This window comes from Pan troglodytes, chromosome 9, assembly GCF_028858775.2.
Source record: "Pan troglodytes isolate AG18354 chromosome 9, NHGRI_mPanTro3-v2.0_pri, whole genome shotgun sequence".
Classification (NCBI taxonomy): Eukaryota; Metazoa; Chordata; class Mammalia; order Primates; family Hominidae; genus Pan; species Pan troglodytes.
In genome coordinates, this window is record NC_072407.2 from 48,750,257 (window position 1) to 48,772,148 (window position 21,892).

Consider the following 21,892-nt stretch of genomic DNA (forward strand, 5'->3'; position numbering starts at 1 on the left):
TGAGGAAATGGATGATTGAATGGGTAGATTCTTAGCTATAGCTTCTTTGGGATTCCATCCCTCCTTGCTATGTACCAAGGCCTCTGCCCCTAAGCCCCTCTTATGTGGGGGCATGGGGAGGCCATAGCACCAAAGCCCAAAGGGAGCCGTAGAATGCCATGAAAATGCTCAGGGCATCCAGGACAGAAAGGCCACCTCATGGACCCAAAGGACAAGCTGGGTTGGAGGATGAGGAGAAGCTGAGAAGGGGGTCTGGGAAGATTGTGGTCACCGCAGGAAGCAGGTCGTGGTGGCTGAGTGGGAAGATCACTTTCAGAATGTGAGGTTTCTCCCATGACACAGCCACCAGAGGCACTCCCTGACGTCTCCAGCACACCAGAGAGGCCCACCCTTCTCCAGTGTGATAAATCAATAGGCGTACCTCATTTTAGGGAGCCCGATCTATGAAAATGCCAGCTGGATTTGAAAGTCTGCATTCAATTTATAGACAAGTTAACTCTGAAGTTCCCACTGCTTCCTTCTGCCTTAAAAAGAAATACAGAAGTTCAGCTTACACACTTAGTTAGGAAAACATCTGTTGTGTAATGTGGTCATGTTAGCCGCCTTGCTTAAAACCCTTCGATGGATTCTCTGTTGTGTTCAAAGGGCTTTCATGTGACCTCTGCCCCCTCCCCACGCAAGCCTCACTCCCTCTTCTCCAGCCCATCTGCCGCTTGTTTTCTTCTCTCGCCCCTACCTTCATGAACGAATCTTTGTGATCTTCCTCCCCTGGACTGCTTTTTCCTCCCTCTTTAGTTACCTGACTCCTCCTCATCCTTTGGATCCCAGCCCCTGCATTACCTCCTCCAGGAAGTCCTCCTTGACTTCCTAATGGGCCAAATTTCCCATCTGTAGGCTCAGATGGCTCCACAGTCCTCTCCTTAGTGGTGTTTTGTCACTCTTGGATGATTGTTCACTTCTCTGTGTAATTTTTTTTTTAACATTTATTTCCTCCACTTTGGTGTAAGCCCAGGAAGGCAGCGGCAGTGCCTGTCTGTTCCTCCTTGTATCCCAGGCACCTGGTAGGGTCTCAGAAGGTGCCTGAGAAATTCTCTTGCCTTCTCTCCATTTTCTCCTCTTCGTGCCTGAGAAATTCTCTTGCCTTCTCTCCATTTTCTCCTCTTCAAGCCAGTCTTTTTTAGGTTGTTCTGGTGGTTACTGGTAATCCTCCGTGTTCTTTGGCTTGTAGATGATCACAGCTAATATGTGTTGATTACTTGCAGGGTGCCAGGCCCTCACAAATCAGATTTCATCCACCAATAGAAGAGTTTTTTACAGTGGGAATGCTGGAGCCCACCTGGCTGGAGCCCCCCCGGCTGGAGCCCCAGCTTTATCACGTACCTGCTCTGCAGCCTTGGACAAGCTCCTCAACCTCTCTGTGCCTCATTTTCCCATCATAAAATGGGACTAAATATAACACATAACTTATGAGTTGTGAGGATTACATAAATTAATTCATGTAATATTTGTTTCTCCAGTTTTAGAGGCTGGAAGTCCATGACCATGGTGTTGGCAGGTTTGGTTTCTTCTGACGTCTCTCTCCTTGGCTTGCGGATGGCCACTTTCTCACCGTGTCCTCACACAGCCTTTCCCTGGTGTCTCCTGTGTGTCCAGAGCTCCTCTTCTAAGAATACCAGTCAGATTGGATTAGGACCCTTTAAGGCCTCATTATAACTTAATTGCCAAAACATTCACATTCCAAAGTGCTAGGGGTTAGGGCTTAAATATGAGTGTGCAGGAAGCACAATTCAGCCGCTAATTAGACATCTTCTAATTCAGTACTCTATCCCTATTTTATGGTTGAGGAAACCAGGGCACAGAGAGGTTAAGTTACTTGCCCAAGGTCACCTAGCTGCTGAACAAGTATAGGAGTGTAAAACCCAGGTAGTCCGAACCTGGAGCCTGCACTCCACCGCCAGATGGTCTGTTTCCTGGCTCTGCTCCTCTGCAGATCCTCATGGTCTTCCCTTTTGGAGCTGGTTTGTTTCTTAACAGCAGGGTGGGGAGGAAATCAGGATCCAGGGGTCTTGGTGACTTCTCTCCTGGCCCTTTGCTCCCATCCAGCCTTGAATCCCTCGTTTGGTGGCAGCTGCCAAAACTACAAGGGAATGGGGACCTTTACTTCTGCACCTAGGCTGTGAGGGAGGTGGAGGCCGCAACAGGGTGGGAAGGTAGTCAAATATCCCAGGAAGTGAGGGGGGTTTCTTGATTCCAGGGTTTCCCTCTCTCCGTATCTTTTTTTTTGGATTTTCCAGGAGTTAACTGCTCTTTGAAAATAATCACGTCTGGCTGGGTGCGGTGGCTCATGCCTGTTAATCCCAGCACTTTGGGAGGCTGAGGCGGGCAGATCACTTGAGGTTAGGAGCTCGAGACCATGCTGGTTAACACTGTGAAACCCTGTCTCTACTAAAAATAGAAAAAATTAGCCGAGTGTGGTGGCGGGTGCCTGTAATCCCAGCTACTCAGGAGGCTGAGGCAGGAGAATCACTTGAACCCGGGAGGCAGAGGTTGTAGTGAGCTGAAATTACGCCAATGCATTCCAGCCTGGGCCACAGAGCCAGGCGAGACTCCGTCTCGAAAAGAAAAGAAAGTAATCATGTCTTCCTGGTGAAAGACTTAGGAAAAAATAAAGAGTAACATAGCAAGAGAATATGGAAATAAAACAAAAGCATATTCAATGGAAGGTCACTCTCAGTCTTACACCAGTCTCTGGGCCCAGAGACAGCCCTGGGCTGCTCCTATGGGTTTCCAGCCTGCCTTCAGGCCAAGAGTTTGAAGCTGGTGCTTGAGGTTGGAGGAACCGGAGGGAACAGCTATTCACCGAAGCCATGGAGGTTCTCCTGGGTGGACCATGGGACATGGGAGAGGCACGTCCTTTTGGGATGGGTGCCTGGCGTGCCACTGCACGGCCAGCCGTGATGCAGTCATTCCCGACTAGTGGAATGAGCTGCTTGTTTCATGCACGCCCCTTTCCTGTTGTCCCACCAAATGGACAATCTGCAGAGACACCTCTGGTAGGGTGGCTACCGGGTCAGTGGCTTATTCTCTTTGTCATGGTTGCCTGGCCCTCTCCGATCTCTGCCCGCCCCTTGCCTATCTCTGCTTTGTCCCCGCAAATGTCATCTTTTCCTTTTCATCTTGTGGGGTGCAGGGGCCTGGGCTAGGTGGGGTTTGGGAAAGAGCCCTTGGGACCCTTTGGGGAGGATGTGTGACCGGGAGACCCGTGGGTCAGGACAGAGGGCATCTCTACCTTCCTCCATTGTGTGATAAGGGTGTCGGTTGGCAGATCAAAGGGCTTTTTGTTGTTTTATTTTCCTTTCCAGAGCCTTCTTGCTGGGAAAGCAGGCTGTACAACCAAGGGGAACAGCTGCCACCTGTGTGTCCTGTGAGAGGGCAGGGCCAGCCAGGGGCGTGGGGCACCTGGTGCTGCTGAGGGGCTGGGACTGGGCCACAGGTGGGAGATTTCCCTGGGGGACTCTGCACCTAGAAGCTGATGGGGACGTAGTGGCCGAGCTCAGAGGCTGTGGGCCCTCAGCAAGACAGGGACACCTGGAAATGCAGAGAATTAGCAAAGAATTGGGGGAGCTGCCCCCACAACCCCATCCTAGCCTGTGAATTTCTGTCTTCCATTGTTCCTCAAATGGAGTGATGGAGGGAGCACTGGACTGCGAGTCCAGAAAGCCTGATCTTTAAGTCCAGTCTTGGTTTGGTTCTGACAAACTCTCATGTTCCCTCTGGACTTCTGTTTTGAGATGGAGTCTCTCTCTGTCACCTAGGCTGGAGGGCAGTGTCGAGATCTTGGCTCACTGCAACTTCTGCCTTCCAGGTTCAAGCGATTCTCCTGTCCCAAGTAGCTGGGACTATAAACGTGCACCACCACACCCGGCTAATTTTTTTGTATTTTTAGTAGAGACGAGGTTTTGCCATCCCTGTGGATTTCTGATATCCCATCCACATCACGGGAGTGGGGCTGCTTGTTCTCCTTTTAACTCCAGAGCCTCTGGGTCTCCCCTGAGAGTCTTGAACGGGGAACATGACCTCGGAGCCTTGTGTCCCCTGGAGAAAAGCTCTCAGGAAGCCGAGGTGTGGTTGTTGATGGAAGTGGGGATGTTGTTTAAATAAATTAAGAGCCAAAGAGGACAATCCATGGCATTCTTTTCAAGAGCTGGGATGATATGCATAACATTTCCTCCCTTTCATTTGATAATTTTTCCTTCTCAAAGCAGTTTAATGAAAGAAAAGTGTCTGAAGATTGGCTGCACAATGAGCTCAAATAAAAATATTCTTTTAAAAAGGTGGTTGCTATGTAATCGAATTTAAATAATGGGCAATTTTTGTTTCTTCGTAGTCTAGCCACTCACAAAGGTCTATTCAAACCTGTCTCAGACGTGTATGTGTGTGTGTAAAGAAAAATGACCTTACTGATAGAATCTTTTTGGAAAAAAAAATAATGATGATGATAATGTAGCTAAAGTTGTGTGTGTGAGTTCGTGCGTGTCTGCTGGTGAGACATACGGGATTAACATGAAACGTGCTGCTAGAAGGAAGTTCTGAAGGCAGCTGTAGAGTCCTCCTGGCATTTGAATGGGTGCTGTGAGCAAGAGAGGTGAATTCTAGTTTTGGAGTCCCATGGATCTGGGTTCAAATCCTGGGTCGGTCCCTACCAGCCACATGACCTTTGGCAAGTTATTTATTCCCTCTGAACCTTAGTTTCCTCATCTAGAAAAAAGGGACAGCAAAAACAAGATCAAGTGCCTAGCCTGGTGCTGGGCATGGGAGCGACCTGCCAGGTTGGCCCCTCCCCTCCCCTCTGCACCCTTCTCCTTCCTCTCCTCTCTCTGCTCTCTCCCCACTCCCTTCCCTTTTTTTCCTTTGCCTCTCCAGAAACAGCAGAGTTTTTCCATATACACCCCAGACCCATATACGTTATAGCTCATTCAATGCCCAGCAATCCAACTGGAGTGGGATTTTTATCTCCATTTTACAGAATGGAGACCTGCTGCAGCTATGGAATCGGGTAGATCACCCAGCAGGTGGAGGGGGTATGAGAAAGTGGAAATATTTGTCTGAAGCATAGCAAGACCTGGCCTTTTCCGTTGTATGGAAATTTTTGCCTGGGAGGTATGTGGAATGCAGAAAGGGTCCTTGGTGTTGCTTCTTGTAGCCTGCCTCACCCCTCCCCTCCCCTCCCTCCCCTTTTTCCCTTCCCTTCCCTTTTTCTCTTTCCTTTTTCCTTCCCTTCCCTTCCCTTTTTCCCTTCCCTTCCCTTTTCCCTTTCCTTCCCTTCCCTTCCCTTTTTCCCTTCCTTCTTTCTTCCCTCCCTCCCTTTTCCCTTTTTTCCTTCCTTCCTTTCCTCCCTCCCTCCCTTCCTTCCCTCCCTCCCTCCCTCCCTTTTTTCCTTTCTTCCTTTCTTCCTTCCTTTCCTCCCTCCCTCCTTCCTTCCTTACCTCTTTCCCTCCCTCATTTTTTCTTTTCTTCGTTCCTTCCCTCCCTCCTTCCCTCCCTTTCTTCCTCCCTCCCTTCCATTGTGTGCACTAGACTTTTGCTGAAGGTTTGAAGCTGAGGGTCATCCATCCAGAAGGTAGCGGCATCGTCATCCAGCCCAGCAGTGCACAGTGGACTGGTCTGTCTTAGAACCTGCTCAGCCATACCCGCCATAGGAGCTCTCCCAGGTCCCTGACTAAGACTCCTCTTGTTCACTTCTCGTGTCTCAAGCTTCTTCCTTGTCTCAGGCCTGCTCTGTCCCTCTCTCAGAGGCCAGTTGAGGACACAGAGTGTTTCTGCTCCCCTGTTCTCGCTTGGAGGAGCCCCTGCCCCCAGCGTGCTGACTCAGGCTTGGTACCGCTAATGCAAAGAGAGCAAGAGGGTGGGAGGAGATGGCCTCTCCAGCATCCAACTCCTCATCCTTTCCTGCCATCCACTCTCCCATTGACAGAGACCCTTTCTTATGGGCCCTGGCTGGGGCCTTGGCTGAGGACATGGATGGACCCACCAGGCCAGGGCCTCCTTGTCTTGGATCTGCAGAGGGACAGCTTCATGGGGGGGCTGGCATCTGCTCTCATACTCCTGGATGCTGCCTGATTCCCCAGGACTGAATTATGCATCAATACACGGAGGCTTCTTAGGAAACATCCTTCTAAGAGTCCCCCCCGGGGACTGGCAGACCATCTTCCTGAGTCACCTCTGCCTGCCTGCCTCTCCTGTCGGTTAGGGGAAGCTGTCAACAAAAGCAGCACTTCCCCCTAAAAATGCAGTAGCCAGTGATGCATCTGGGCACATACGAATGCACTCAGATGGGTTCTGTTAGGCCCTGAACTTGGTGATGGCCTTAAGCCATCACCAAGGTTTACATCAGGAAAAGTGTGACATTAAAGGCAGAGCATGACAATGTCTTTGGGGTGAAGAGCAGCAGGATCAAACCAAGTGCTTCTGCCAGTTCAGTGGGCAATGGAAAGAGCCGTGGGGTGCAGTGGTTAGAGCCGAGGCCTGGGCTTAGGACATCATGGATGCATTCCAGCCCTGTCTCTCTCTGGTTTGTGTGACCTTGGGCTGATTACGTCTTGGGGCATCCTTGTCCTTCCATGTGACATGGGACAACAGCAGGCAAGTGATTGGGGAGAAGCCGAGAATGGCGCTGGTGGGGCTTCTGCAGGAACAGCTGAGTCCTCGGAAGTTTGAGGCCTCATGGGAAGATGTGTGCTCCAAGCTAGGAAATCCCCAGCTTTCGAGTTGCCCTTGGGCATTTCCCGCCACCCCTATTCTGCCACCTCTGAGAGCAACACGCAGACTCCCAAGGCTTGCAGCCCTTTCGGGAGTTTCTGTGTTGCTGGAGTCCTGCCTTACTTCCTGGTTGTGGATGGGCATGCCAGGTGCCTTCCTTGGGCCCAGAGCTCCACAGAAGGAAAAGACTTCAGAGATGAAGATAAAACTGATCCTGATGGAGGAAATGGCATTGTAACACCATCCGAGTACCCGGTTTGGGGTACATTTTGCTGAAAATGCCCTCAGAAAGGCAGATTTGCAGCTGTTAGGGAATTTTTAGATATTTTATTTTAGTTATTTTTGTTTTTTAATTTCCAGTATGAGTGAGGGGAAAAGAGCAAGAAGGAGCCATCTGGCCTGGTTGAGGGGAGAAAATGAGATTGCTTGGTTTTCATTTGCAGCAAAATGCACTGTGAGTTTTTCTGCAAATGTTAATAAAGACAGAAAGCAGTGAGACAACAGAGGCCTCCTGGGCTGCTGCTGGAAACACCTCCACAGTGGGGCCTCCTCCCTGGGTTTGCGTGTATTATCGCTTCGGAAAAGGCCAATTTTCAGGGATGTCAGATCACCAATCTCAGTTGCATTCGAGAAAACCTCTTTCTTCTAGCCCAGAGATCAACAGGGGAACGTCTGCTCTGGGCTGCAGTCTTGTCTCAGCCTGGGCTCTGTCTCCACTGTTTACTGCTTAGCTGGAAAGAAGTGAAACAGATGTGATTGGTTTCAGATGAATGAGGTTACCGTCATATTTCTGGCCTTCCCAGTGGTTCCTAATTGGTTGCAAGAAACTCCATGGAGTGGGGAGAGAGAGCTCTGGCTTAGAAATGGGGGGGTAGCTTCAAGTTCTAGCTTTGACCAGGACTCATCATGTGACCTTAGACAAGGCAGTACTCCTCTCCGGGCCTGTTTGCCATCTATAAAAACCAGGGCAAAAAACCCAAACCTAATGCACAAACAGAAACAAGCCAGGGTTGGGATAAATTATCTTCACAGCTAGCTTTGCAGGGTTGGCGTGGGAAATAGAATCAAATAAGCCGAAGAATGGGGTCAGGAGTGGATTTGGTTCTTTCCCTGCTTCTCTTATAGTCACCCTGGGTATGAGAAGGCTGGGCTGCTTAAGAAAGTAGCAAGGACTTCCAAAGAGCAGGGGTAGCATGGTGTGGTAGTACCTGGATGGCAGACACTTTTCATCTCAAATGCCAACGCTGATCGATTTGTAGGGCCTGCCTGAGTGCAGCTGAAGGGCGGATGAGCCTGTTTTACCCAGGCTCAGCAGGAAGGAGTGCCAAGATCAATTATTGATGTCTGTCATGGTTGGAGGAGGGTGGAATGCTAGCAAAGAATAGATGGGGAATAGATGTGGGGAACTTTGGGGTGCTGGGTATAGAGCATAGGGACTGGGGCACTTGAATGCCCTGTCACTGGCTTTGTTGCTATATGACCTAAGGTGAGGGTCCAATATGGGGCTGGATTTCAAAATAATCATAAAATAATCATGCGTGGGCATCTTTCTTCTTCAGGAAGTCTGGTTGGTACTGTACAGTTGAGCTAGTGCATTGCTGAGCATGTGTATTTTGAAGAGGCCATTCAAGTGATTTTAATATAATTTCATCCTGGTGGAGAAACAGTAAGTATAACCACTGACAACCTATTCAGGCTCCAATTCACTCATCAGTAGAGAGTAGGGTTTTCCTCACTGCACAGCATTGGAGCCCTGAGGCTCCAGTGAGCTCACAGAGAAGATGGTCTGACCAGTGGCTAAAATAAATGAAGTGCACAGGCCAAGGATACAAAATGATGGCATGTATGATTCTACTTATATAAAGTTCAAAGTCAGCAAGAGAATCTAAGGGAGTCAAAGTCACAACAGTGATGACCTTTGGGCATGAGTTGGGGGGTGTCCAGGAGGGGCACGAGGTACTTCTGGGTGCTGGTGTGTTCATCTTCTCATCCTGGCTGGTGGGAACATAGGTATGCTCAGTTTGTGAATATTCATTGAGCAGTACACTTCAGATCTGTGTACTGTTCCCTCTCTGTTATACTTCAACGAAAAAAATTCTATTAAAAAACAAAAAACATGGCTGGGCGCGGTGGCTCATGCCTGTAATCCCAGCACTTTGGGAGGCCGAGGCGGGTGGATCACGAGGTCAGGAGATCGAGACCCTCCTGGCTAACACGGTGAAACCCCATCTCTACTAAAAATACAAAAAATTAGCCGGGCGTGGTTGCAGGCGCCTGTAGTCCCAGCTACTCAGGAGGCTGAGGCAGGAGAATGGCCTGAACCCGGGAGGCAGAGCTTGCAGTGAGCCCAGATCATGCCACTGCACTCCAGCCTGGGCGACAGAGCGAGACTCCGTCTCAAAAACAAAGAACAAAAAACAGCAAAGCTGATTCTAATCAGTTGAAAAAGTGAGAGAAGGTGCATAAAACTCCAGATTTCTGGTTTCCTTGACACATGGCATGGTCTGGTGGCAAATATGGGCTGGGGATAAGCAGCAGCTGCCCCCTGTGGGTGGGGCACGTTGCTCTCTTCTGTTTTGGTTCAGAGTTCCTGTTGGGGTTTGAGTATGAGACCCAAGACAAATGCTTCTCTCTGGGACTCCCAGCCTCTGTCAGGGAGTCTTTGCAGATGAGTGTTGGGTGAGTTAGAAGGGAACAGACGTCTCCTGGTCATGCTGGGGTTCAATCCTGACTCCACCTAAATTTACTATCTTGGTGATTTGGGGTGAGTTATTCAGCCTCTCTGAGCCTCAATTTACCCACTTGTAAAGCAAGGAGAGTAGTACCCACACCAAAATATTGTTTTGCCAAGAAGCAGTAGCTCATGCCTGTAATCCTAACACTTTGAGAGGTGAGGCAGAAGGATTGTTTGAGGCCAGGAGTTCAAGAGCAGCCTGGACAACATTGGGGGCCCTCTCTACAAAAAATAAAAAAATAAAAATTAGCTGCAGATGGTGGTGCATGCCTGTAATCCCAGCTACTTGGGAGGCTGAGGCGAGAGGATTGCTTGAGCCGAGGAGTTAGAAGCTGCAGTGAGCTATGATTGTACTACTGCACTCCAGCCTGGGCAACAGAATGAGACCCTCTCTCAAAAAATAATTATTTTGGGGTTAGGACAAGATTGTGATTAGAAAATACACGGTGTGCCTGGGCAGCAGAGATGCTCAGCAGAGCTTCATTTGCCACTTCCCCCACTGCTTGCCTGGTGCTACCCCTTGTGCCTGTCAGGAAGGGAGACTCAGTTCTTAGGGAGTAGTCGCCTGGACCCAGCCTTCCCGTTGCTCATGTCAGGGTGAGATGTGGGAAACCCATTCTTGGGGCCCTGGCGGTTCCCTCCTCCCTGGCCCAGCCCTGTGTCCCCAGCCAGCTGGCATTGAAAAACGGGGCCTTTCTCTGACTGGTCAGGGCTAGAGGCCCAGGCGAGGTGGTGGCTGCAGCTCCCAGCAGCTAATTCTGCTGGTCACAGCACCAGGCCCTCTCACAGGCGAGCATCTGCTTTGCCTTGTGGGGCAGCTGGCACCTAGGAACATGCCAGCTCCCTGGCATCTTTTCTCCATCCTGCCTGCAGCAGCGAGGAGCAGCCCTGCCTAAAAGAGGCAGCTCTCTGGGGCACAGAACTTCAGCAAGGAGCCCGCTGCTTGGATCTCAGCTGCCTTCTCGACTTTTTTTTTAATCCCAGATATCCCTTGGGCAGGGAGATGTGGGGACCAAGGGACTTCCCTCCTCTAAGACTCAGTAGGCTTATCTGGAAAATGGGCGTGAATCATAGAGGCCTCTTAGGGCTGCTACGAGGAGGGACTGTTTGTACTGAGCCTGGTTGCTGCTCAGGAATCTTAAATATGATCGTGAATATGACGGTTGCCATTACGACTGGTTATGAGGCAGCATCAGGGGAAGCCATCTGGGTCGACTTTGGTATAAAGGATGTGGTTTGAAATGGCCTGTGTCTCAGAACAATCTGTTTTGATTTATTCTACTGTGGGAATTTGAAAATGGCCCAAATGTTTCTCCTCCCCCCTCCCCCTCTCTCTCTGCACTCAGATTTCCTCACTCCTGCACTCATCTCCTCATGCACACTCACACACTACCTTCACACTTGCTCACTCACATGCTACCTTCACACTTGCTCACTCTCATCTTTCCACACTCAAAGTGCAGGTGGAACTTCCAGTGGCCCAAATACTTTTCCTTCTGCCTCAAAGGCTCACACTGTTTCCACTACACACACACACAAACACGTATGTGTGGTCATTCTCACACTCAAACTTCTCTCCCTGTCTCTCATCCCCCCAGTTCCCTCCCTCACCTGCAGCACAGCTGCAGGGTCAGAAGACTTCGGTTCTCTCTCTGTCTCTTACTAGCCAGCTCTATGGCTGTGTGATATGGGCCAAGTCACTCAGCCTCTCTGGGCCCTGGTTTCCTTTCTCTCAAAAGAGACAAACTACTGGTTTATGTTTAGAGAGATCATCATTTTCTGGCCGGGCATGGTGGCTTACACCTGTAATCTCAGCACTTTGAGAGGCCAAGGCAGGCAGATCACTTGAGGCCAGGAGTTCGAAGCCAGCCTGGCCAACATGGTGAAACACCATCTTTACTAAAAATACAGAAATTAGCTGGGCACGCCTGTAATCCCAGCTACTTGGGAGGCTGAAGCACAAGAATTTCCTGAACCCCAGAGGCGGCGGTTGCAATGAGTTGAGATTGCACCACTGCACTCCAGCCTGGGTGACAGAGTGAGACCCTTTCTCAAAAGAAAAAAAAAAAAAAGAGACCATCACTTTCTTCCACAGTATTTCAGATGATCTGAGATAAGATTCTTTCTACATCTTAAATTCCATGACTCTGCCAGTGAGTGGACTGGATCTCATTAGGCAGACCGTGTGCCAACCTGGAATTATATCAGTATTTTAGCCTTTTCCTGGTGCTGAGGAGACATTGCTTGATTTCAAGCTAGAAATTAACACAAGTTGGGAGAAAATGGAAAGTTCAAGATTGTGATTTACTCTTCACTTTAGAGAAGCCACAGTGTCATAGCACCGCACTTTTATTCTTCTCATTTCCTCCTCATGCACCAGCAGAGATGACTTAGGGAAACAGAGGCAGCAGTCAGGTTGCCACTGTGAATGGGGGAGGGGCGGCGGAAATCAAGACAAAGATTTTGCATTTCCTGCACCACATCCACCAGAAGGATCCACTTCCTTTTGGTGTGTATCCCTCCTCCCACCCACTTCCAGGGACAGAGAGCTAGAATGTATTGAGAGCGTACCACATTGTGTGTACCGCCCTGTTGAATCCTTGAAACAACCCTACAGGTTAAGTGTGGATCCATTCCCATTTTTGGGATGGTAAGATTGGTGCATGGTGAGGCTAGGTAAGTACCTGGCCCAGCATCATACTGCATGTCTGGCAGAGCTGGATCTGCACCTGGGTGCTCTGGTTCTTGAGCTAAGCTTTTGACCACTACACCCTGCAGTCTTTAGTGGCCCTATGTCAAGGTGGAGTGGAAAGACACAGGATTTCAAGATGAAAGGCTTGAGTTTTAATCTTGCTCTGCTATTAATTTATTATGAGCCTTGAGCGAGTCTCTTATCCTCTGATGCTCAGGTTCCCCATTTGCGAAATGGAGAGAAAACTAAAACCTGTTGCTCAAGATTGCTGGGAGGCATGAGGGAGGTAAACTGCCTGGGACAATGTGAGTGCTTCCATATGTCAGCTCTTTTTGTGGTTTTCTGATTTGCCTTGGCAAACTTTTTTGCTAGGCATGTGGGCTTGCTACCTGGCATACAGGGCCCCACCCTGGAGTTAGAAGGATTCATTCCCAAGTGACATTGCGCAAGGGTCATCATGATGCCTTTGTATAAAACCCATTTGGCCACCAGAGTGTCTTGGGGATTGCACTTCAAGCACTAAAGTGGAATGAATGAAGGATGATTTAGTGCAGTGGTATTCAACTTTACTTGTAGCCACAGAACGTGGAACTTTCTTTTTTTTTGAGACGGAGTCTCACTCTGTTGCCCAGGCTGGAGTGCAGTGGCACGATCTCGGCTCACTGCAAACTCCACCTCCCGGGTTCACGCCATTCTCCTGCCTCAGCCTCCTGAGTAGCTGGGACTACAGGTGCCCGCTGCCATGCCCGGCTAATTTTTTGTATTTTTAGTAGAGACGGGGTTTCACCGTGTTAGCCAGGGTGGCCTCGATCTCCTGACCTCGTGATCCGCCCGCCTCGGCCTCCCAAAGTGCTGGGATTACAGGCGTGAGCCACCACACCCGGCTCCATGTGGAACTTTCAAATGTGAAATTGCTCAAAATGGAGCTGCCCTGTTGAAGCAGGCATGGGGGCTGCTTCACCCTCCCCAACTCACCTCCTCACTTTGATATCTCCTAGGGAATCCCTGGGGAACCCATTTTGAAAACCACAGGCCATCAGGTGACAGATGATGAAATTGAGACCCAGAAAGGGGCAGTAACTCACCCAGGAACCTGAAGCAGGCACTCAGTTAGAATTATTTTCATTAGCAGCATCGTTTTCCTTTTTTATGAGAGGGCTTTCCTGTGTTTCTTTTGGCCATCGATCTTAATTAATCACCTAGAGATATGTCTTTCAATATTGACACTTACTTAGCAGCTGACGTTTCTGAATTATTCTCTCTCCTGCCTTCCTCATAGCCATAGATAAAGGCTGGATGGATATTTATTGTTAAAGCAAGGAAAATGGGGCTTTTTATTTGGAAGCTTTTGAAACACTGTATTTACCCAAATAATCCTGCCTGAGTCTGCAGGTGTTTGGAGACCCGGGAAAATGTATTTGACAAAATAAATGAATAAAAATTGTGACCAGAGTGAATCCCCACATGAGGCGGTATGTAGGGGATCTTAAGAGTCCTATTTGAATGCGACATCTCCCTCCACTTCCCACATCCCCCCTTTTGCAGCCCCCACATCAATTTGGTGTTCTAGACCACGTGGTCTTCTTCCTTCAAAACCTAATTTCCACATGGATTTAGCCAGCAGTGACCAGCTACATGAAGAGCTTTAGTGAGAATCAATAGGCGAGGTCCCTGGAGTGGGCTCTATGCCAGCTGCATGTGAAACATCCCAGCTAGGATGAGGAGCAGCGAAAGAAAGACGGATGCTTGCAAGACATCTGGGACATTGGATGTTTAAGGGCAAGGTGAAGTGACTCAGAGAGGCTTGGTGACTTGCCCAAGGTCACACAGTGACTTACAGGCGGTGCCCTCATCCTCTAGGGTTCCTAGGCTGGGGCCCTTTCCAACACACTGAACCATTTCTTTGCTGAAAGCAGGCTGCCCTTTGCTTTATTATGGAGGTAATAAACCAATTCTTTAGTGTGGCCAAAGAGAGAGAGGGAGTGAGCTGTTAATTAGAGGATGACTTTTAGGGCACGTAAATGGGCAATACTATCAGAGCAGGTAGAGATCACCCAAGGTGTGTCCGGCTGTCCCTGAGTGATGGGAGGTTCAGGAACAGAGAAGACCTGGTGCCTGCCAGCAAGTGTGGAAGAAACACATGTGAATTCAATTCAAGGCTGGCGAGGCTCGTGCTTGGCTCCCTGCACACTTTGTGTTCTGGGAGTGGGTGGAGAACACAGTCTTCTCCAAGCCTGACCCTGGCAGCCTGGCAGATTTCATTTCTTCCTTTTCTACTTGGGAGGCAGACAGGCTCCAGGGCCAGGCTGCCTGGGGTTCAGATGCTGGCTCTTACTGCATGAATCTGTGGTCTTTGGCTAACTGCTTGTGCTTGTAGAATGGGGATAGTAACAGTACCTTTCTCACAGTGTGGTGGTGAGGTCCGAATGTGACAATCCACAGCATACATGCTTAGGAAGTGCCTGATGGAGTCAGCAGGCAGTTTGCATTACCTGTTACTTTAGGGCATCTTAGAAGGGAGTGCGATTGTTTCTGCGTTTAAATAATAATGTTTATCACTTTCTCTGATTATAAAAGTCACATATAAGGCTGGTGCAGTGGCTCACACCTGTAATCCCAGCACTTTGGGAGGCCAAGGTGGGTCAGGAGTTGAGGTCACTTGAGGTCAGGAGTTCAAGACCAGCCTGGCCAACGTGGTAAAAGCCCCATCTCTACTAAAAATACAAAAATTATTTGGACATGATGGCAGGTGCCTGTAATCCCAGCTACTCAGGAAGCTGAGGCAGGAGAATCCCTTGAACCTGGGAGGCAGAGGTTTCAATGAGTCTAGATCACACCACCGCACTCTAGCCTGGGTGACAGAGCAGGACTCCGTCTCAAAAAAAAAAAAGAAGTCATACATATTTCAGCTACCTAAAGCTAATATTTTGCGTATGTTTCTTCCCAGTTTTTTCCCTGTGTGTTGTGTATGTTTGCATGTTGTTAAGTAAAATATATGAGAAGCCAGTGTTTTGGACTGAACTCTAGCACTAGGACCCAACACACCAACCCAAAATGGAGTCATTCATGCTGAAGTATCACATTATCAAACTGAAACCTAAATTGTTTACTTGTAAGATCTGACCTTCCAGGAAATCAGGAGGAAGATGATAGCTAAATCTCCAAAACAGGCTAGTTTTAGCTGATGTGATGAAGTCCTCTCTGTTTTAACCAATACAAGGAAAGTGACTTTAAATGACCAATCCACATTTTGTTCTTTGTTTCTGCCTTCTTTAGCCTTTTCCTGTCTATAAAGCCCATCCCTTCTATTCAGCTCAGCAGAACAACTTTCTTTCTTTTTTTTTTGACACAGGGTCTCACTCTGTTGCCCAGGCTGAAGCGCAGTGACTCTATCTTGGCAACAGAGCACCTTTCTGTTTTGTAGATGGGATGCTGCCCAATTCATGAATCACAATAAAAACAAATGAGATCTTTACAACTCAATTTGTTGAAATTTCGTTTCTTTGACAGTTTGTGTGTGTGTGTTCACGTGCACATGTATGCATACATATATCTCTATATAAATGAGTATGTATTGTCAGTATAATTTAAACAATAAAGCCATGATTCTGATAAATCTAGAATGAACATGAGTCAAAGATTGATTTAATGAGGAGGCCAGCAAGATGGAAAAGCTAGCTCTCAGGAGAATTCAAGGAACAGTGATTATGTAGGCATCGGAGAAAGAATGCCTGAATATGATGGCTGGATTGGATATAAAACTGGTTAATGCCCTATAAGGCAGAAAACCATAACCTTGGGGTTTATCTGTTTTACTAGCCAAAAAAATCTACAAGTTCATGTGTAACTTTATACAAAGTTACATTCCTCTAGAATCCCCTGGGTAATTACAGGATTCTTGGGTGGGCTTGCTAAACAGTACTCCAATATGAGGTTGAAATGACACAGACCTCTCTTTGCCTTTTGCCACATTAAAGATGATTTTTCTTAACAGTATCCATATATTCTTTTTGATCACATGCTAGAAAACACTGTGGACCTCACCTTTCTCACTTGATATTACAGCGCATCCATTTTCTTTTCTTTTTGAGAAACAGTCTCACTCTATCACTCAGGCTGGAGTGCAGTGGTGCCATCTCGGCTCACTGCAACCTCCGACTCCCTGGTTCAAGCGATTCTCCTGCCTCAACCTCCTGAGTAGCTGGGATTACAGGCATATGCCACCACCACGCCCAGCTAATTTTTGTATTTTTAGTAGAGACAGGGTTTCACCATGTTGGCCAGGATGGTCTTGATCTCCTGACCTCATGATCTGCCCGCCTCAGCCTCCCAAAGCGCTGGGATTACAGGCGTTTGAGCCACCGCACTCAGCCAGCGCATCCATTTTCAAAAGAAAGCTTTGATCTGCTCATAAACCCAGCTTGACCCCCCCTCTGTGGGTGCCCCCAGCATCTTGCTGGGGGTCCCAGGGTAGCTGGACTCACCGCTGCCACCCTCACATTTTATTGTAATCACCAATTTCCCTGTCTCTTTCTCCATTCGAACTGAGTTTTTTGAGATCAGGGATTTGCTGAGCTGAACTGGCTTCCTGATCCCATTGTCCCAAGCATCTATTATGTGAGCACACAGTGATCGACTTCAGCGTGGCTTGCTGAGTGAATACACATGGATTTTAAGAAGCCTGGCTTTCGTCAGTTACAAAAGGATGAGCTTGCTGTTAGGGATCGGCAGGGACTCCTCTTCTGGAGTATTTGAGTCAAAGCAGCTCCCACCTCTCATGCAGGGTGACAGCCTATCCACTACTCCCATCTCTAATTCTGCCATTTAATTGTATTTGGATGCAACACACTCAGTCTAGAAAACCAGTCATGCCTCTTTTCTCTAGGACTCTCTTGACCGAGCTCTCTGGTTTTCTAACTTTCTTTGCTAATCAAGGTCTTAAAGGGGTAAAAAGTTCTTGGCCTCCTAAAGCTTAGGAGGGACAAGTGTGACTTGAAGGATTAATCTCCACGCTATGAATTTTAAAGCTCTCTGGTTCCATGTGTTGGGAAAAGCCATCAAAATGCTAATGACTCTGCGGTCTTGCCTCCTGCGGACCTTTTCTGCATTAGAATATATTTACATGGACTTGAGCAGGGAAGCATTACAAAGAGTTGGGGTGCAGTTTTCCCAGTATTCTGCCTCAGCCCTGTGGGTTATAAAGTCTGAATTAATAGCCCCAGTTGCAGAGAAAGGCTGTGGTTGGCTGTGGAGCTGGGCTCCTCACTCAATTCCAGTTTAAAGTTCTCAGCTTTCAGCTTCCTTGCTAGCTGCAGGGTGGCCAGTTTAGAAACATCTCTATTACTGGCGTGTGGCTTTTTAATACTGCTTCTCTCCGAGGCAGACTATCCTTGGACATGCGTTCCTGTGTGTTTAATACTGCACATTGCATCCACGTGGAGTTCAGGTCTGGAACATGTTGAGACACAATTCATACCAAAGCCAACTTCAACACTGAGACAGTCTCTGTTCTTCTTGAACCATGTGCCAAAGCACTGGCTGTGCTTGTAACCTTTGAAAGCCTGGTATCTTTGCTCAAACAGCCCAATGACCCAAGATGTAAGATCTCAGATGTATCCTTGGGACGATGAAATGGTGTTGGCCACACCTGGCCCCTAATGCAGGCTGGACTTAATGAGTGCCGTGGCTTGGGCAGCTTTGGCTCTGTGACTGTGGATAAGATGCCTGACCCCTCTGAGCTGTGCGGTGTAGGAGAAAGAAGAGTGCAATTTAGATGAAAAGGGAGGTCCAGTGGATAGGCCTTGTCCTTACCTCCTTGAAGTGATGAGAAAGTGCTTTCAGACAGCACAAAGAGGGAGCAGATGTGGGACAATGCCCACCGATGGCAAGAGGTTTTGGGCTGCCACAGGCTACACATGCTCTTTCCTACTCAGTTGACCAGTGCAGCTGTGTCTGTCTATGGCAGGTCCTACACAGGAGGGCACCCAGAGACCCTGGCTGGCATGTGCTGTCTGCAGAAAAGCCCCAGACCAGATGGGAGGCGTGAGGGGAAATGATTCTTAACAGCAGTTGCATTGAGAATAAACAGTCTCAGGCAATCATTTATGGGGATTGGGACATTCCCTCCCTCCCTGGCCCTTCCACCCTCCTCATCCCACCAAGAGCTAATGGGCTCAGATTGGAAGGCCCATGCTTCTGGGTAGACCCTTGGGGCCCCTTGCTGGCAGTGCCCAGAGCCTGCTGCACTGTGAGGAACAGCCTCCTCTTTCTGAGCAGGAATAGATCCCCATCTTTCTGAGGATGTCATGGTTTCACTCCAGCCCCACTGAGACCCTGAGGCACAATTAGCCAGGCTGATTGGGACTCATTCTGGGAACAAAGGGTGCTGGGCCCAGTGACAGGGCGAGCAGGTGGGAAGCGCTTCCCTCCCCCAGCCAGACAAGTGCAGGTGGAGAGCCCGGCAGACACTGCAAGGTTCTCAGCGCTCAGGTGGCTTCATTAAGGGCTGCCCTGGGGTTTGCTGAGCCCGGGACGCAGCCCCAAGGCATCCTGAGCAGGCCTTGGCTCCCCTCCCTCTCCCCTGCCCCCACAACAACCCCCAGGCATCCTGAGCAGGCCTTGGCTCCCCTCCCTCTCCCCTGCCCCCACACCAACCCCCTACGTAGCTAATTTAAAACAAAGCAAAACAAAGCCCTGGCTTTGCTTTGGAGCCATAAATTGCAGAGCTTTTATCTGTCAACAAGCAATGCATCAGGCTGGCAGTGGCCCAGCCTGGATCCTGTGGCCTGGCATCGGCGTGGGAGACGAGGTCTGAGGCTGAGCTGGCATCCAGGGTCTCCCTGAGGACGCTGCCCCTTCTTGGGGCATAAGGCCAAATTCTTATGGCCTCGGGACTCAGAAGGGTGGCTATTTCTCCTAGGAGCCAGGAAGAGATGTAGGGTGACTAGGGTTGGGAGTACAGAGCCAGGGTGGGGAGAAGGGGAGACAGAGAGAGAAATGGAGAGAGAGGGAAAGAGAGATGGAGAGAGAGATGGAGGAGGGAAGAGGGAGATGGAGAGAGAGTTTGCCAACAGAAGCTAACCAGGGAAAGGCTTATCACTGGGTTGGTCAACTCTCTCTCTCCCCTTTGTTCCTTGCTGCCTCTTCCAGGAAGTCTTCCTGGCTCTCTTCCTCCTCTGAAATCCGACTGACTTGGGATTCTAGGACAACAAGAGACTCTAAACCAGTGGTCTTCAATGTTATCTGGAAAGTTAATATATAAATTATTGTGAAGTCCAGTTGTTGTGAATTAAGTGTGTCGTGTGTGTGTGGAGGGGTGTAGCCCCCATCTGTTCTTTGTGAGAACAAAAAGGAGGGAGGGAGGGAGGGAAGGAGGGAAGGGTTCCCAGGAGAATAACTTGGAATCATGAATCGTAGCTACTCCCTTTTTTTCCCCATTTTTTTTTTAGTTGTCATAAAATACACACAACATAAAATTTACCATCTCGGCCATTTTTAAGTACACAGTTCAGTTATTTTAAATACATTCATAATGTTGTGCAACCGTCCATGCCATCCATCTCCATAACTCTTTTTATTTTGTAAAATGGAAAATCTATATCCATTAAGCAATAATTCTTCCCATTTCCCTCTCCTCCCAGCCCCTGGTAACCTCCATTCTGTTTCTGGTCTCTGTGATTTTAACTATTCTACATGTTTCATGTAAGTGGAATCATGCAGTATTTGTCTTTTGTGACTGGCTTTCTAAAATTTTGCATAGCATTTTCAAGGTTCATGTATGTTGCAGCATGTCAGAATTTCCTTCTTTTTTAAGGTTGACTAATACTCCATTGTGTAGATAGACCACATTTTGCTTATCCATTCATCTGTCGATGGACACTTGGGTTATTTGCATGTTTTAGCTGTTGTGAATAATCCTACTCTGAATATGAGTGTACAAATATCTCTTTGAGACCCTACTTTCTTTTCCTACTGTCTTGTTCCTGATCTTAGAAGAAAAGCTTTTGGTCTTTCACCATTGACTGTGATGTTTGCTGTTTGCTGTGGGTTTTTCATATATGACTTTTACAGTTTTGAGATAATTTTCTTGTATTTTTAGTTGAATGTTTTTATTATAAAAGGATGTTGAATTTGTCAAATGCTTTTTCTTTTGGGTATATACCCAGAAGTGGAATTGCTGGATCACATGGTAATTCTATTTTTAATTTTTTGAGGAACTGTCATACCGTTTTCTACAGTGGTTGTACCATTTTACGTTCCCACCAACAGTGCGAACAGGGTTCAAGTTCCTTCACATCCTAGCCAACACTTGTTATTTTCTGTTTTTTTGTTTTTTTTTTTTATAGTAGCCATGCCAGTGGGTGTGAAGTTGTATCTCACTGCAGTTTTATTTATTTGTTTATACTTGATCTTAGCCAGAAAGCTGAGAAATGATTATTTATTTATTTATTTATTTATTTGAGACAGGGTCTCATTCTGTTGCCCAGGTTGGAGTGCAGTGGTGTGATCTTGGCTCACTGCAGCCTCTGCCTCTCATACTTAAGTGATCATCTTGCCTCAGCCACCCAAGGAACTGAGACTACAGGCATGTGCCACCATGCCCAGCTGACTTTTTGTATTTTTTGTAGAGGCAGAGTTTTGCTATGTTGCCCAGGTGGGTCTTGGACTCTTGGGCTCAAGAGATCTGCCCATGTCTTCCTCCCAAAGTGCTAGGATTACAGGCAGTGTGAGCCACTGTGCCTGGCCTCATTGCAGGTTTTGATTTGCATTTCCTAATGTTTAGTGATGTTGAGCATATTTTCATATATTTATTGACCATTTGTATATCATCTTTGGAGAAATGTCTTTTAATCTTTTCTGCCCATTTTTTAATTGGGTTTTTTTGTTGTTGCTGAGTTTGAGTTTTCTATATTTTCTGGATATTAATTCTTTGTGAGATACATGATTTGCAAATATGTTCTCCCATTCCATGGGTTGCATTTTTGCTCTGTTTGTATTGTCTTTTGATGCACAAATTTAAATTTTTTTCATGAAGTCTGGTTTGTCTATTTTTCCTTTTGTTGTCTGGGCTTTTAGTGTCATATCCAAGAAATCATTACAAAATCCAATGTCAAATTGCTCTGGCTAGAACTTCTAATACTGTGTTGAATAGAAGTGGCAAATATGGGCATCCTTGTCTTGTTCTTGATCTTAGAAGAGAAGCTTTCAGTCTTTCACCATTGAATATGATGTCTGCTGTTTGCTGTGGGTTTTTCATATATGACTTTTACTGTTTTGAGATAGTTTTCTTATATTTTTAGTTGAATGTTTTCATTATAAAAGGGTGTTGAATTTGTTAAATGCTTTATGCACCATTTGATATAATTGTGTGGGGGTATTTTCCTCTTCATTCTGTTGATGTGGAGTATTACCTTGATTTTTGTATGCTTAACCATCCTTGCATTCCAGAAATAAGTCCCACTTGGTCATAGTGTATAATCCTTTTAATATGCTGCCAAATTCGGGTTGCTAATATTTTGTTGGGGATTTTTGCATTAGTGCTCATAAGGGATATTGGTCTGTAGTTTTCTTTTCTTGTAAGTGTCTTTGTCTGTTTTGGTATAAGAATAATGCTTGGCTCAGTGCCCTTTTTACAGAAAGTAGAGGCAGATTATATTTTACAAAATTCCTGCTGCTTCTGTGTATCGAGTGTTTATGATAGGCTGGGT

General features: G+C 47.6%; 1 protein-coding gene across 6 annotated transcripts in view; it reads left to right on the forward strand.

The window, feature by feature from the left end:
• Positions 1 to 21,892, forward strand: part of TSPAN18 (tetraspanin 18) — a 205,648-nt gene that overhangs the window by 10,088 nt on the left and 173,668 nt on the right. The window lies entirely within an intron of this gene.